Source organism: Ptychodera flava, chromosome 9 (genome assembly GCF_041260155.1).
Source record: "Ptychodera flava strain L36383 chromosome 9, AS_Pfla_20210202, whole genome shotgun sequence".
NCBI classification, from domain to species: domain Eukaryota; kingdom Metazoa; phylum Hemichordata; class Enteropneusta; family Ptychoderidae; genus Ptychodera; species Ptychodera flava.
Genome location: NC_091936.1, coordinates 37687197 through 37704679, shown reverse-complemented (window position 1 = coordinate 37704679; position 17483 = coordinate 37687197). Strand labels below are relative to the sequence as shown.

Here is a 17483-nt window from a genome sequence, read left to right as displayed (position 1 = left end):
CCTTCCTCTGTCTGTTGGGGATATGAAAGCCACGACCAGAACGGACTCGTCTTAACATCACTGCTTATCAGGATAGTAACGCTCAGGTGCTGATCTTGAATACGGTCTATCCACCCTTGGAGTGCGTGCCAGTGGGGGAGGGAGACGAGCGGCGACAAGTGCCTCTGTCGCTGTATAATTATCGCCGGTACATGGGAGGCGTCGACCGAGCCAACCAGAAGCGCAAGTACTTTCACACTGGGCGCAAGAACCACAGATGGTGGACATATCTGGCATGTTACCTGATTGATGTTGCCCTGGTAAATGCATATATATGCTTCAAGCATGTACACCCTGATAGTAAGCTGACCCATAAGATGTTTCATCTGCGTGTCGGGAAACAACTCATTGGCGGTTATTGTGGGCGATCGCAGCCCAGTGTGAGAGAGGTCGAGGCCACTGTTTCTCTTGCCTCGTACATCAATCCACAAAATCAGCCGATGCACGTTGTCAGCCGTTTGGAGGGGCGGCAGAAATGCTGTAAAGTATGCAGCAGAGAGGGTAAGACCACTGCGAGCGGACGACTGTCTGAGACGTCCAAAGGATGTAGTCTGTGCGGGGTTCATCTTCACGAGGGCGAGTGTTTTGCGGCTTTTCATCATCGCATGATGCTACGAGGTAAGAGGAGCATTGGCGTGCAGACCTCTACTCACACAGCCCCGACGACACCCATCAGCAAGAGAACCCGACGTAAATAACGGACAGGGGACAGCTTCGCCTAACAGTGGCTTGACTGTATTCTTAACACGGACCATGATCACATTTGAGCACGGTTGTGCCGTTTGTTTGTGCTTTACGATCCCGCTGATTGTAAATTGAAACACGGATTATTTTGTACAATCCCCCGATTGTAATCTTTGTAACACGGACCATGCACTCGGACGTCGAGACAGACTCTGAGATTTATTATTCGGCATAATGTAAATTATTCCCGAATAAAATACTATCTATGGATCGCATATTTTCGTTTGTTTTGTTTAGACGGATTATTTTGTACAATTCCCCCTATTATAATTTTTGAAACACGGATCTGCCACCCCGATTGTAATTTTTGAAACACGGACCATGCACTCGGACGTCGAGACAGACTCCGAGATTTATTGTTCGGCATAATGTAAATTATTCCCGAATAAAATACTATCTATGATCGCATATTTTCGTTTGTTTTGTTTTTACCCCCACTTTCGTTTTTGGCAGATCCGTAAGGACGCTATAGTAATGGATGAACGTGCGTTGTATCACGTGGGAGGGGCACAGCCCAACGGAGGCTGTGCTCGTGCGACGTAGACGTTGTACCAACCATCTGTCGTTGGGGTTAGTGCATAGAGCAGTTGCACTGTCCAGAGCTAAGGTGGTACAAAACTGCACCTTAGTAACAACTGCACAACTAACCTGTTAGGAAACGGTAACACTAACGAGCTAAGTGTTCACTGAACTGGCCAAACTACGTACACGCCTTCCTTCAATGGCGGAACTATGTCGTTGACACTACGTCAAAGCAGACTGCACTGTGCGACTCTTCCAAGTCGTTCAAAGTACGTGGCCAAGTGACACAACCCAGGGGAAACAGGACAGGTTTGAGGGTGCTGCCGCACCCATAGCACTAACCCCTGGGTCTTCTACTAACCCACGAGAGAGGTGACGTTTCCCCGGTGTGGCCGTGCGTGCCGGCAAACGAGCTTTACTTCCGCGAAAGTAAGCTAGAAAAGGGCATAAAAGTGCACGTCCCCCGGGGCAAACAACGCCCGTGACCTCGTCATTTTCTGGACACAACCTCATCAGCTGTTGCCCCTCTATACGGGCATGCAAAAATTTTTGAAGTCTAACACGTATATGGTTGGTAATCGTACCCCGAAAATGCGGTATTTTCCCGCCAAATGCCTGGCAGGAAAGCGTGCAGGAGAGCCTATCTTCTGTAGACACGGAAAAGGGGGCCGGTTTTGACCGACTTGGCAGGATAACGGACTGGGGCGCTCGGCAGGAAAAGGGTTAAAGCAAACACTGCTGCATCACAAACCATCACAAAAAAGTCACCAGCAGGACAACGCTGCTTTTTCTTTATGCAGTTAGTGTCTGTGTCAGGGTGACATTAGGAATATCATTACTATGCATGCTTCACTGCTTTTCAAAGAAAGCTCACAATTGTTTGTGAACATCAGTATACAAAAACCAGCCGAACAACACACAAATGATACAATCATGATGACATTTATAGAGTACAGTTCTTTTCATTCAAAACAATGGCATGGCCCAAGCAGAGGGAGGTTCTCTATGCCTTTATAGAAACCCAGTGTCACACTGAAATAGTTAGTACACTATAAACAAATGCATGACCTGGTGATACCTTTTGAGTACATGTACCCAAAGACACAACATTTGAGTGATGACTGTGCCCTCTCTGTACAGTGAAAGTCTGTGAACATTTTGAACAAATGCTGGATACGCAGGGTACTTTTGTGTCCTGTACTAGCATATTACATGAAATAATGTGATTATAAATATTATATGTGTAACGATGATAATTGCTGAAATATTTCATTGTTACAGCAAACTTAAAAGTTCCTGTGACACAACCAAACAGTACAGCTGCTCTCCTTAACCTTTTCAAGAAAACTAGGCTTCAAAGGTGACTTATCCGGTGGAACTGGGTGGGACAAACCAGAATGTGCCTGGGAGAGCACAAGATATTATGACAAATGACTCACAAATACGTAAATACATCATAGATGTGCGTCATTGAACCCGCCGCTGAAATAGAATATTTACAAATAAGCAAATGAATAACTGAAAGGGGTTTGGCTACCAACTTTTTCAGATAATGCTACATGTACAATGTACATGTGTATGTTCCTCCCTTTGACATAAAAAGTATATCAAAACTGACTAGTCTATTTATATTTAATGAAATAAAGCTGGCAAAGTCTATATGCATATCAAATGTACTAGTAGTAACGATTTACATAAACATGTAACTGAGCAAGATCTGTTGTACATGTAGGGTCATGTTTTGAGAAACTCAACCCTTATCCTGTCATTGCCAAGTTCGTATGTCAACATCAAGTCAAGTTGGTTTAAAACAGTGTGGCCCCATATGTTGCATTTTAACAAAAATTGAATATTTGAAGGCTACTGTAGTCCTAAATATTATGAGTAGATACTGTAAATGTGATTTTTACTGACCAAACCTGCTATAACATACAAATGTATCAAGTACAGGTGAAAATAGGTGAAAACAAATACATGTACATGTATAAATGTACATGTAGCCCGACTGAATACCACTTTTTACTGACTTGGCATAGTACACTATGGGGAAGTGATACTGTCTTGCACATGTCAGAGGCAATTTAAGCCCTTTTCCTGCCATACAGTATCACTTTCACTTGCCAAGCCAGTAAAAAGCCTTATTGAGCAAAAAGAATATGTATTTTCACCCACTTGGCTTGGTATGTTGTAGCAGCTTTAGACCTTGAAAAATCATTTTTATAGTACCTATGTTTTCAGGGGCCTTAAATGTTCAATATTTTGCTAAAATGCACCACAGGGGACACAATGTGCTTCACTACTTTTAACCAACTTGACCTGATGGTGAAAAAGACTTTGGCTTGACAGGGTACATGTCACTCACTATTTGTGGATGGTGACCTTACCACCAAGGCATATGTACATGTACATGTAGCTAGAATACTGGCAGCACAATCAGAAGATTCTGAATTCAATACAAAGGAACAACTATGGTGAGTTGAGGCATTGAGCAAACTTCAAGGCACACTATATACTTCTTCCTGCTTCAGCCATACCCAAAAGTTTGAACACAAATTTGCAGTTTCTCACCATGGTATTGAGCTTTAGGATGATGGATGACCGAAAGGCAAATGGAACTATTTTTTTCGAAGTGTGAACAACTGTGTCTTAGTATGTACTCTGAAGCAAGTTGACTTACAAAAGTCAGATTGTCAATACAAGCCATTGCCGAACAAGTCACAGAGCAGATGCTACAGTGTGGAACTATATGTAACTGCTGGTGGGTGGTGAATTATACTTCCATGCACATACAGTGTATAACAGTATACATGTACATGTATGTAGCTAGAGTACTGAAATCATACTCTCAGAAGATTGGCCTAACACATGTGTTCTGTGACTTGCCCAGAAGACATATGGCCAGCATTCTTGTTGTTAGCAATTTATGTCCTGTCAATGACAACGGTAAAAGGATATACATACAGTAGAGTACAGTGTACACATTACAGGCTGTGCTGAAAACACCCGTCCTAACTCACAGAATATTCAGGTCAAAATTATATCATCTGCATCTGGTCTAAATCATATTGCTGATAGACAGGATAACCCTTTTCCTGCCAGACAGTAATAACTGTGTCACATCCCCATCAGCCAAGTCAGTAAAAAGCGGTATTGAGCCAAACATGACGTATTTTCACCCACTTGGCTTGGTATGTTATAGCATCTTTTGTCCAAAAAAAATCAACTTTACAGTATTATGTTTTCAACAGCCTTCAAATGTACAGTATTATGTAAAATACATCATATTGAATATGTTGTGTTTCATTAATTGTAACCATCTTGACCTGGTGGTAAAATATGGACTTGGCAGGAAAGGGATAAAACTTAGTGCAGAGGAGCAGGTCAGTTAAATGTACAACTTGGTAAACAACAAGGAAGACAATTGACCAAATTCCATTTGTTCTTACGTGTATCCCCTTGGGAGTGAGAGGAATCTTTGGTAATTTAATGCCTCATTAAAGACACAGATGAACAGAACTGAAACTTCAACCTAAAACGTGTTTTTCTGAGATCACTCTCACTTCTGGGCTTAAAAGGCTGTTGCTAAAAATGGAAAGTGAAGTGGGTTTTACAGTTTCAACGGTTTTTAATAACTTGTGCACGCACTGTCATTGGATCCTTTGTTCTGTGACGGAATCATGAATACAAGCTTTCCTATGACAGCTGTGTAACAGGTTTAACCCTTTTCCTGCCGAGCGCCCCTGTCCGTTATCCTGCCAAGTCGGTCAAAACCGGCCCCCTTTTCCGTGTCTACAGAAGATAGGCTCTCCTGCACGCTTTCCTGCCAGGCATTTGGCGGGAAAATACCGCATTTTCGGGGTACGATTACCGACCATATACGTGTTAGACTTCAAAAATTTTTGCATGCCCGTATAGAGGGGCAACCGCTGATGAGGTTGTGTCCAGAAAATGACGAGGTCACGGGCGTTGTTTGCCCCGGGGGACGTGCACTTTTATGCCCTTTTCTAGCTTACTTTCGCGGAAGTAAAGCTCGTTTGCCGGCACGCACGGCCACACCGGGGAAACGTCACCTCTCTCGTGGGTTAGTAGAAGACCCAGGGGTTAGTGCTATGGGTGCGGCAGCACCCTCAAACCTGTCCTGTTTCCCCTGGGTTGTGTCACTTGGCCACGTACTTTGAACGACTTGGAAGAGTCGCACAGTGCCGTCTGCTTTGACGTAGTGTCAACGACATAGTTCCGCCATTGAAGGAAGGCGTGTACGTAGTTTGGCCAGTTCAGTGAACACTTAGCTCGTTAGTGTTACCATTTCCTAACACGTTAGTTGTGCAGTTGTTACTAAGGTGCAGTTTTGTACCACCTTAGCTCTGGACAGTGCAACTGCTCTATGCACTAACCCCAACGACAGATGGTTGGTACAACGTCTACGTCGCACGAGCACAGCCTCCGTTGGGCTGTGCCCCTCCCACGTGATACAACGCACGTTCATCCATTACTATAGCGTCCTTACGGATCTGCCAAAAACGAAAGTGGGGGTAAAAACAAAACAAACGAAAATATGCGATCATAGATAGTATTTTATTCGGGAATAATTTACATTATGCCGAACAATAAATCTCGGAGTCTGTCTCGACGTCCGAGTGCATGGTCCGTGTTTCAAAAATTACAATCGGGGTGGCAGATCCGTGTTTCAAAAATTATAATAGGGGGAATTGTACAAAATAATCCGTCTAAACAAAACAAACGAAAATATGCGATCCATAGATAGTATTTTATTCGGGAATAATTTACATTATGCCGAATAATAAATCTCAGAGTCTGTCTCGACGTCCGAGTGCATGGTCCGTGTTACAAAGATTACAATCGGGGGATTGTACAAAATAATCCGTGTTTCAATTTACAATCAGCGGGATCGTAAAGCACAAACAAACGGCACAACCGTGCTCAAAATGTGATCATGGTCCGTGTTAAGAATACAGTCAAGCCACTGTTAGGCGAAGCTGTCCCTGTCCGTTATTTACGTCGGGTTCTCTTGCTGATGGGTGTCGTCGGGGCTGTGTGAGTAGAGGTCTGCACGCCAATGCTCCTCTTACCTCGTAGCATCATGCGATGATGAAAAGCCGCAAAACACTCGCCCTCGTGAAGATGAACCCCGCACAGACTACATCCTTTGGACGTCTCAGACAGTCGTCCGCTCGCAGTGGTCTTACCCTCTCTGCTGCATACTTTACAGCATTTCTGCCGCCCCTCCAAACGGCTGACAACGTGCATCGGCTGATTTTGTGGATTGATGTACGAGGCAAGAGAAACGGTGGCCTCGACCTCTCTCACACTGGGCTGCGATCGCCCACAATAACCGCCAATGAGTTGTTTCCCGACACGCAGATGAAACATCTTATGGGTCAGCTTACTATCAGGGTGTACATGCTTGAAGCATATATATGCATTTACCAGGGCAACATCAATCAGGTAACATGCCAGATATGATACACAATCTGTGCAGTGTTCTCCCCAGAAATTTCTGAAACAGGATCGGCTAATTTGCATAACAATAACTATGTAAATTTTATGTTAATTATGCAATACACACATCACTCCATAGCATCAGAAAAAATCCCACAATAAAAGGATAAAGTAAGATCTTTCATGCACTTTAAGCACTTCATATATTACATCCATATTTTCATTCAAAGTCTTCCAGTTCTCTCTTGAATAACATTCAAAATCAGACGTTTTTATGTGATCCTCTGTTACTACCGGTACATGTTTGTCTGTAGCCAGATTGCTATTCTAAAACCATGGACGTCTTTTTTAAACGTCCATGGCAAAACAGTCACACGGACAAGTTCATACGGGACTGAATATTGCACTTACAATTCTGAGTCAGAGGACTTTAAAACTCAATTCATAATAAAGAGAAGCCCGAAAATATTGATACCAGGTATTTTCAAGAACAAGATTTGAAATTGCATCGACTTCTACTTCGACAAACGTACGAAACTTTGACAACTGCGTAGCGTCGGCCGCGGCCGGCCGTGCATTGTGTGGAGCACACTTGAACACACGCGACCTTTGAACCTATACTGTATACCCTAACCGTACGTACATAGCTGCTGTATTCAGATAACCACACGAATGATTATTTTAGCTCATGTAGTTCCTTTTTATTTCATTTCATGCTGCCTTGAATATTGTAAAACGGGTCATGAGTTTTGAAACTGGATCAAGTGCAATTGTTTCATAAAGTCAATCGAACAAATCCATGCAAGTTACGAATGCATGACACGAGGTGACACACATGGCTTCAACGTCATGTTGACGTATTGCTTGGAAACCGAGCCCTGCCACTCCTTGACGTGTTCTGCTGGGAGTGGGGCCTACCACTCCAATGACCAACCTACCCGAGTGGTAGAGGCTACGGATTCGCAGCAAGTTGACGTACTGCTACACAGATCTCGAAATGGCTAACTCGGACACGCAACGATCTGAACACGCGGCAGTACCATACATTTTTGCATCTGATTTTTGTCTCAATCAATCGTACGATTTCAGCCACTTCTGATCGAAATCACTTTTCCTGACCTTCGGATTCTTACCAGTGCGAGACATTGGTGGCAACGGCAGTTCAACCAGTTGCCTATAGTATATGCTTTGACCATCGAACTACCTCCATGCTTTGACTGAGTGCCCGCTGGCAAAGATGCAACACCGAGCCTTTCGTTGAGTATACTCCATGTCCGTTGTATAAAATGACCGTTATCTGTACGATCGGCAGCGTAACACATTTCATGCTTTTTGAATTTAAGTTTCATCCGTCTTAGCCGATGTTCATTTGCATTACGGCCGGCCTATACAAGCGGACAAGCGCAACTTTGGGTGCTTCGCATCCGATAACCCTGCCTCATTGTTTGTAAAACACCTAAAGCATCGACATGAAAGGAGAACAGTCTAACCATTTCACACATTTTGGCGATGCAATAAACCTTTTAATCATCTGGCACGTCGTGTTATCGCCACATTAGAACCGTTTCACACTTGATACGCTCGCTGAAATAAAAGTGACAAAATCGCCGCCGAGAAACAATAGGTCTTCAGCCACTCAGAATCAGCGGACATGAAACAGGGTCGGCATGAAAAATAAAGGATCGGGCGAAAAAAATAAAGGATCGGGGCCGATCCTGTTAAACGGCCTGGGGAGAACACTGCTGTGGTTCTTGCGCCCAGTGTGAAAGTACTTGCGCTTCTGGTTGGCTCGGTCGACGCCTCCCATGTACCGGCGATAATTATACAGCGACAGAGGCACTTGTCGCCGCTCGTCTCCCTCCCCCACTGGCACGCACTCCAAGGGTGGATAGACCGTATTCAAGATCAGCACCTGAGCGTTACTATCCTGATAAGCAGTGATGTTAAGACGAGAGTCTGTTCTGGTCGTGGCTTTCATATCCCCAACAGACAGAGGAAGGCGCTTCCTCTTACCCGGCGGAATTAATTGAGGGGGCATGGTGCGACGATTACGGCGGTTAAAACTCCCGACCATGTAGATCCCGGTCTCCATCAGCTCTCTAGCAGTAACGACCGTGCTAAACAGGCTATCACAGAATAGGCTGTGATTATATCCACAGAATGGCTGGACCAGCTCCATCGTAATTCTTTTCACCACACCTCGCTCCTGCCGTCTCCCATCAGTCCGATCCCGATATTTCACACCTAGGTACGGTGCAAAGTTAGCGATGTATGCAGTGGTGGAGTCGCACAGCTGCCATATCTTGAAACCGTCTCGATCAGGCTTATGCGGTAATCTCTGCTTAAATTTAGAACGGCCCTTAAATCGCACCATGCCCTCGTCGATGGAGATCTCTCTACCCATCTTATAATTATTTACACACCGGTCAACTATGGGCTCCATCCATGGATTGATTTTATACAGGGGATCCTCCTGACACCGACGTCGGCGGCGTGCCTCATCAGGATCACGACGTGGATCGTTCTCTGGGTCTGCCAGATGAAAGTATCGCATAAGCTGCTGAAAGCGACTGCGGGTAATCACAGTAGAAATACCCTGGTTTCTCAGAAAGGGATCGCTAGACCAATAATCCTCCACTGATGATTTACGGTCGATACCCATACAGACTAAGACGCCAATGAACGCCTGCACCTCTCGGTAGTCAGCGTTACGCCAGTATTTATCTATTTTCCTAGCGATATGTCGCTGGTGGAATTTGGCGTATTTATTAGTCTCGTCCTTGGCCAATCTGATCAGTGTAGCTGGAATAAACTTAAAAAAGTAATCGAGCTCACGGGAGTGGCTAGGCAAGGTGAAAGTCGGTCCTCTCTCATGGTCAAAATCGGTCTCCTCAAATATATTAGCATCGGTAGTCTCCGACATACGCCAGACAGGAGGGGTGTCGTCCTCCGCCAACACAGCAGCAACGTCATCATCGTCGTCAGAGCTTGCCTCACCTACATACTGCCTGTCATAAAAGTCATCGTCCTCTGCCGCATCCTCGTCAACCTCCGAGTCGGACTCAGCGGTGATATCACCGTCGTCTGGGCGTCTGGGCCTGAACTCACCCGTAGCGGCATCAAGGATCATATCTGGCTCAAAATCAGGTGGGCTATCCTGATAACGAACCCTCCGCACTATCTTTTTCGGCGGGGACATCGCAGCACACGAAACTATGGCAGGAGCGGGCTGGGCAGCCTCTGCTGATGACGAGGACTCAAGCCCTTCGCACTGGGCACAGGAACCTCTCCTGACGCAGGATGAGGGCTCATAGTAGCAACAGGTGGTGTCTCTCCCGGAGCAGCCGGGGGAGAACCAATGGCATCAGCCGTCCCGTTACTCACTGTCTCACTAGCAGCAGCAGACGTAGTCTGTGCAGGTGAAGTATCTCCCACAAGAGCAGATGTAGTCTCTGCAGGTGAAGTAGTCTCTCCCGGAGCAGCCGGGTGAGAACCACTGGCGACCGGTGACCCGTCATCATCCTCATCGGCAGAACGATCGGTCTTACGTTTACGCTTACCACTGGGTTTTTCAGCCGGAGATGGCTTCGCCTTACGGGAGCGTTTCTTGCCCGACTTCTTAGAACGTTTACTAGGGACATCACAACGATCGCTACCACTACCGCCCGGAGACTCTGCATCTTTGAGCTTCAGTCGTCTGCTCGCCTTCAGAAAACTTTTGCGGTCCGTCAAGCTCATGTCTGGAACAGTGTCGACAGACTAGCAGGTCCCTCCCTTTTAAAGCCACAGGGAAACAAAGCCCTGGACATGATTGGACGCAGGGGTGTTAATATATGCATCCACCTGTTATTATAATGGACCTACGGCAATCAGTCCACCAACCGGCGCTGACATTCCTACCCGTCATGTAAATTGCCTGTCTGCACCATTTGATATGCTAATAATACTCATTTGCGATGCAAATCCCTCGAGCACTAAAGCATAACATAGTCAATGTCATTAGCATCTCAACTTGACATTCCGTCCAGCTGGGTACGTGGCATGCGCACCTGCCACCCAAGGACGTTGGCCCAAGCCCATGTTTAGTACGGGTGGGAAACCCGTCTCTTTAACCTCATGTCCCTTCTAAGTACACCTGCGCAGGGCGTATTGTCATCCAAGTCGGTGACAAGCCAACCCGACAGATCGCCCATTAAGCAGTAATGGACTGGCCGTCTCGTTCTTGTACGGCAACGAACAGTGCTTCAGCGGCTTGTTTAGGTCATAACCGTCGCCTGCCGAGCGGCTTACCCAACTAAGGCGGTCAAAGATGAAGGATGCCAAAATTGTCAACGGCTGTCTCGGCCTCGTCCGTTGGGCAAACATGGCTCCTTCAAATAACGTGGCCAGCACGTCTACGTCATCAGCGGTGATGACGACCCGTCATTGACGCCCGAGTGCGTAAAACTCGGAATATACCGACAGGTACCTCTACCTGAGTCGGTCATACTACGGTATAAACCAAACACAGGTCTGCCAACTCCCGTTAGACTCGGCCGTTAGCCGAACTTTACAGGGACAACATAGGCGTAACAAGTCGGTGAACAACGGTTCACGCACCTAACCGCAGCCGCCAAGTCGGTGAACAATGGTATCAAATTTTGAGGCCATGTTCCTGAATGGCAAGGCTGAGGCGGTGTGTTTCGTTGCACGGCTTGAACGTCTAGAGCCAAGTGCAGCCGACAACGTCCGACATCTGAGTGGGTAGTCTTTTCGAGAAGGTAACAAGTCGGTTAAAAGCGGTGGTTACCCTTCACAAATGTCGCTCAAGTCCGTTCGGATCAGTTCCATGTCAGGGACTAATCAAGCCGAGTCCGTCAATTCCGTCCGCACTTCCCGTCAATCAGGACCAAGTCCGTGATTTTCGTCTCGCACCATTGGCAAAAAATTGCACCGCCAGCTGAGGCGGTCTTAGGCGGTTGCCTTACAGAAAGCCGAGTCCGTCAAATCCGTCCGCACTTCCCGTCAATCAGGACCAAGTCCGTGATTTTCGTCTCGCACCATTGGCAAAAAATTGCACCGCCAGCTGAGGCGGTCTTAGGCGGTTGCCTTACAGATTAGCGTTGCCGAGACGGTCAATTTCGGCCGCAATCTATGTAGTGCCTCAGAGCCAAGTTAACCCAAACTCCGCTAGAATACGTCAACGTGCTAACCTGCCAAGTACGCTACTCGTCCCCAAAAAAAAAACCAGTCCCCCACCGGGGTGGGGGACTGGCTGGGTAGCTTCCGCACCTTTCCCTGTCGTTGGACTCTCTGTGAACCCATTTCGAGAACAAACGCCGTTCCTCGCCCAAAACCTGTCCTCGAACGACCCCTGGCGCGAGCAAGGGTTTGCTACACGTAGTTCCGTCGACTAGGCAGGAAAGGGGGTACCAAAAAGTAGCCCGATTTCCACCGCCTTGGCAGGATAACGGCCGTGGCTGCTCAGATTCTAGCTACACCGAATTTCAAGCGGATTTTCACCGACTTGGCAGGAAAAGGGTTATATAAGTGGCTGCCACAGAAAAGGAAGAGATCTTTCTGCTTCATATTTGGCACCTTTTTTTGTAAAATTTTACCTTTTGTGTACCAAAGAAAATACCATCTGATACACTTTCCTATCTCTTTCTGCTTCATATCTGGGGTGGTTAAGCCTTTGCAAAATTTTACCTGTTGTGTACTGAAGGAAATACCATTTTAAGGCACTTTCCCAACAGGTATGTATAAAAGTGAAAAATCTATGAGTAATGGAGAAGGAAATCACTTAACTTAAACTGCAAATTTACTGGCAATTACAAATTAACTTTTTCTACAAACTACGAAAAGTGCTACATATTTAAAGGGATACAGTCATTGAAACTGTGCTAAAGTATGGGACCCATAAGACCAGTGGCAACACTGTAGCCATGGTACAATGGTGATTGATGAAAGTTTAAACATGTCTGTCATAATCTACATCGTATGATTGAAGACTGCTTCCCTTTAAGTAACATCAGATCAAGATCATTCATGCTACATGTACCACAACAAACCAACAGACAATCTTACAAACCGTCATCGATAAAACGACCCAATAGCGCAAACAGTGTACGGTAGCTATGGTATCTACTTACTAGACTTAGTATTTCCCACTAATCACTGGTTTTATAGTCGAGGTTGACATGAACATTAACAGGTAAATGAGAATTTTTACCGGCACCAATATCATATGGCAGTGACTCAATAGTAATTGGGGTTTAGGTCAAAGGTTAGTCTTATGCAAGATCAAGGTTGATTAATTTCTCAATCAGTTGCACTTTCAAGGACACTATGGACATTCACTAGCAATGTGGTCGCATCTGATTCTACTACAGTAGTACAAGTTCAAAGGGATTTTCTTAGAGGCTCTAAATAATAAGTGATGGTTTGAGTGGTTTCTAACAATTCAGATTATATTTCTTTGCGTCCAATAATTTTCAGTCTGGCCCTACTGGCTTCAGGTGAAAAATTGCAAGTTTACAGTATAGAAGTATGGTAACAAAATTTTTTGCAAAGGCTAAGCTAGCTTGCAAGTGTCGCTAAAATGCAAGTTTTGCGTGTCTAAATGTTGATGCACACTGCAGTAGGCAGTGATGGTCAAGTTTCCTTATTTTGCATGTAAAAACAGAAATGCAAACGATGTTGTTTGGGCGACAATGAGCGAACGATCTTCCATTGAAGAAAATGTACGATACCAAACGCAGCAAAACATGGCAATTACTACAGTTTGCGCAACTTACATATAACCTAAGTAACAGAAGTTGATAGGGACGGATATACGTTACACTTACAGACGCTGCTCATATATATATACGCTGCATTTCACAGCAGCGCCGTTTATACATATTGCTTACGGTTCACATCTTGTTTGTGAGGCTACACAATTGCCATACCAAAACAAACACGACATCGTGCGGTTATTGAACCATCGATTCCGCATAAAGTCGACGCTTGCTCTCGGCAGCTGGTCTCGGTTCGCGAGATGTGTGATCAGTCCCCTATTCTTATACGTTTCCGTCCAACAGTAAAATCAATACAATAGAGCTCAGACAAAATAAATGACTAAAATCCCACAACCCTATATCTGTACGCACAGACGTTCACGTCACAATACACCATGCAACAAGTTGATTTGACAAATGCGAGTTGAGTTTCCGAAAATTTAAATGTGATGGTTCCGCGTCAAAGACACCTCTCAGCCACACAACAGTGTGACATAAACTTACCTTCCACTCCAGACCCAAATAAGGGTCACTATGGTCTTCTAAAAACGGATAAATTCATGTGCGATATCGTTGCTTTCACCAACAGACAACTTCCACAACTCGCTTCGGGACACAAAGATGGCGATTTTCGATGGTATCCAATGAGAACGCAGGATCAGGGTCACATGATCAAGCTGGAAGAGCCGGTTGACCTAAAAACCAAAACTTTCCGTCAACAATGACGTCATCGCAAGTGCTGCTTTCAATGAAAGTGCTTTGGGTAAAAATAAAACTTGACGTTTAAATAAAATCTTTGCTGAGAGAAAGTCTGTAGCATTTACATGAGAAGAGAGACGATCGGTCCTACACAGTGGACCGATAACCGATAACGATGGTGTCCTCTGACTTCTCTCTGAAAACGTGTGCGTGTGTCTATATATATATATATATATATATATATATATATATATATATATATATATATATATAATATATATATATATATATATATACGTGTGCGTATGTGTGTCTATATATATATATATATATATATATATATATATATATATATATATATATATATATATTATAATATATATGTGAAAATTTCCGAATACTTTTACAGCAGCGAATAATTTCAACTCCCAGCTCCCTTCCAGATGTTTCGGCCCAATAGTGACACTCTCAGGGTGAAATGGGTTTTTATACGCCTTCCAAAGATTACGGAAAAGGGAGTGTTTTTTTTTTTCTTTAGTCAGGGTCAGTAAAAACATGAAAAGGGAATACTTTTCCCAGAAGCTGGTCGATGTTTCTTCAGACAGTTAGGAAAATACGCTGATACAAACCACAACAAGATTAGATTATATATTGATGTGTAAGAGTAACCTCATTGATATAGGCAACATTGACATGACTAAACAGGCTTTAGCTTTATTTTAAATCTCTCACTCTCCCAGATGTTGTAAATTAAGGGGATGTATTTTGGTATCCTTTTCTCCAAAATACGGCTGTCTTTTTCGTTTAAAATTTCCAGAGAAAGTGTGCTTTGAAATTTTGCGGAAAAAGCATGGGTACCAAACGTTACCATCCTGTGAAAGCAACCCGCCGCCAGGTATTTCAGTCCGAAGTAGTGCAAGGGCGCCGCCAACGATGACTCTGATAAAACCGGAACGGAACAGATAGGTGGCGCTGTACCGTATACGCAGTACCTATACACATTTTATACGCAGTAGTCCTTTGAATAAAAATCTACATAAATTAGTATTTAGATCATTGATATGATACGCCACTGGATCTACGCGTCAATCGACTAATTTCCCATCCTTTGTTATGAAAATCATGACCTTTCTTTTCAAATATAGATATCGGGGCAAAAATAAAAATCTTTGTTTGGGGATATCCAGCCTCATGAAAACGGTTTCCTGCCCCTCATGTGGCACCCACCATATATCAATCCGTAAGTCAAACAGGTATTGGTCAGTAACGAATACCAATGTCACTGATGCCTATATATATATATATATATATATAATATATATATATATATATATATATATATATATATATATTATATATATATATATATATATAATATATATATATATATATATATATATATATAGATGAAAGTCCGGAGCTGGATTATTAGATTAAAAAAATTTATTCGCTACTCAGAGTTTCGTGCATCTTGCGATGCAGTCATTAGGCAACTGCCAAATACAAACCAATACATTCTAGAGTAATGAGAAAATAGAACAAAGGCATTCTGAATGGAACATATCGTGATGCGCGTATTTACGCGCGCGTATACGTGTTTAATTTATGTGGGATAGCAGAAATTTTTTAGAGTGTACATATGATAAAAAAAAACACGACACGACACGACCTATATATATATATATATTTATATATATATATATATATATATATATATATATATATATATATATATATATATATACAGTAATTTAAATGAACAAATGTGTGACTAGATGGAATCATTTATTTTTACTAACTTTGCCATTATTACAATCAAAATTTCTGAGATTAAAGCATTGATTTGATGGAATAATTTAACCATCCGGTATTGTCAATTTTGTAAAACATAAGTAGCATCTAAGTTCTATGTATCTTGTACTTTTGAAAAAAAATATTTTTTCGGTAGGTCACTGTGCTCAGTTTTTCTAATTTGGCAAAATGTTGCCAGGAATTCACAATTTGCATACTGTCTCATGATTATCATTTTGTGTGCTCTTCAGCTGGTGCCATTGACCTGGCTAGAGTTGGATAAACTCAAGTCGGCTTAGATTGATAAATCCAAAAAGTCCACTGATGCATTTTAAAATAAATCACTTTAAGAATTTGCCAAAGGTATATGGTTCTACAACCTGCCGATAAGAGGTAGTGTCGAACATCTGGGTGCAGAACTACACTCTGCGTGCATTTCTAATAACTAAGCGGCTATATGATAATTTGGGAGGGGGACTTGAAAATTTGTGATGATAAAGACGGGGGAGGCTCGAAAAAGTTTGAGGGTATTGGGAGGTGGGATCTAAAAATAGGATTTCAATCGCGATTCCTCCAGCTCCCTCCCCTTTCACCGTTTTTTTTTTTTTTTTTTTTTTTTTTTTTTTTTTTTTTTTTTTTTTTTGAACGCAGTCTTACCGCCTGGGGATGGGAACCAAGTACTGGTTTTCAAAAAAATATGAAAGGTACTTTTCCTTCCCCAAGGTTTCAACTAAACATGAGAAATGACATTCTTTTATTTGTTTTTCCTGTTGAACACGATAGATACAATCGCAACCTCCGTTGTAAAAGGTCAAAGACGCAGTATGTACACAAACTGTCGGATAAACCTATATTTCAATCAACCAATCTTTATTATACTCAACTCACACTAGCAGAGAGTGTGGTATGGTACATTCCAAAATTGGACAAAGTACAAAACTGAACACTTTCAAGAGGACAACAATTGTTGAACAGTGGGAAGGCTACTGGAGGGTCAGCACAAATCAGTGTTCTTCAAGAATATAGCAAGATCTAGAAAATTATACTCCATAACCCTTTTAAGGGCCGTTTCTTTTTGTTAAATTTGAAGCTATACAGCTCTGCATGGCAAGGCCAGTCCTGCCGCGCAACACTCCTACCGTACGAATACTGTAAGGCGTTTATGAAAAGCTGCATCAAAACACGATTCTTATAACAGATTGAGACCATGGCAAAAATAGAGACAACAAAATTGTACATAACCCATAGCAAACTATAATTACCAGGCACTGTCATCCATGTACAGGGTAAATGAGCAGCATGGTCATGTACATGTCACAGTCACGTGTGATCTATTCCGCTCTCGGACTATGCGCTCCATAGACGTGTGTACACACATGCCTGGGTTTTTTTCTCAGGCATGTGTACACACGTCTATGGAGCGCATAGTCCGAGAGCGGAATAGATCACACGTGACTGTGGTACATGTCG

The 17483-nt window shown here is 43.5% G+C and overlaps 1 protein-coding gene across 1 annotated transcript in view; it reads right to left on the bottom strand.

Moving 5' to 3' along the window:
* The window catches only part of LOC139140899 (transmembrane protein 98-like), a 50559-nt gene extending 36341 nt beyond the window's left edge, over positions 1–14218 (bottom strand). The window contains exon 1 of the mRNA XM_070710367.1: positions 14028–14218. The gene's annotated coding sequence lies outside the window, so the exon portion shown is untranslated. The remainder of the gene's footprint in view (positions 1–14027) is intronic.
* Between the last annotated feature and the right edge of the window lie 3265 nt (positions 14219–17483).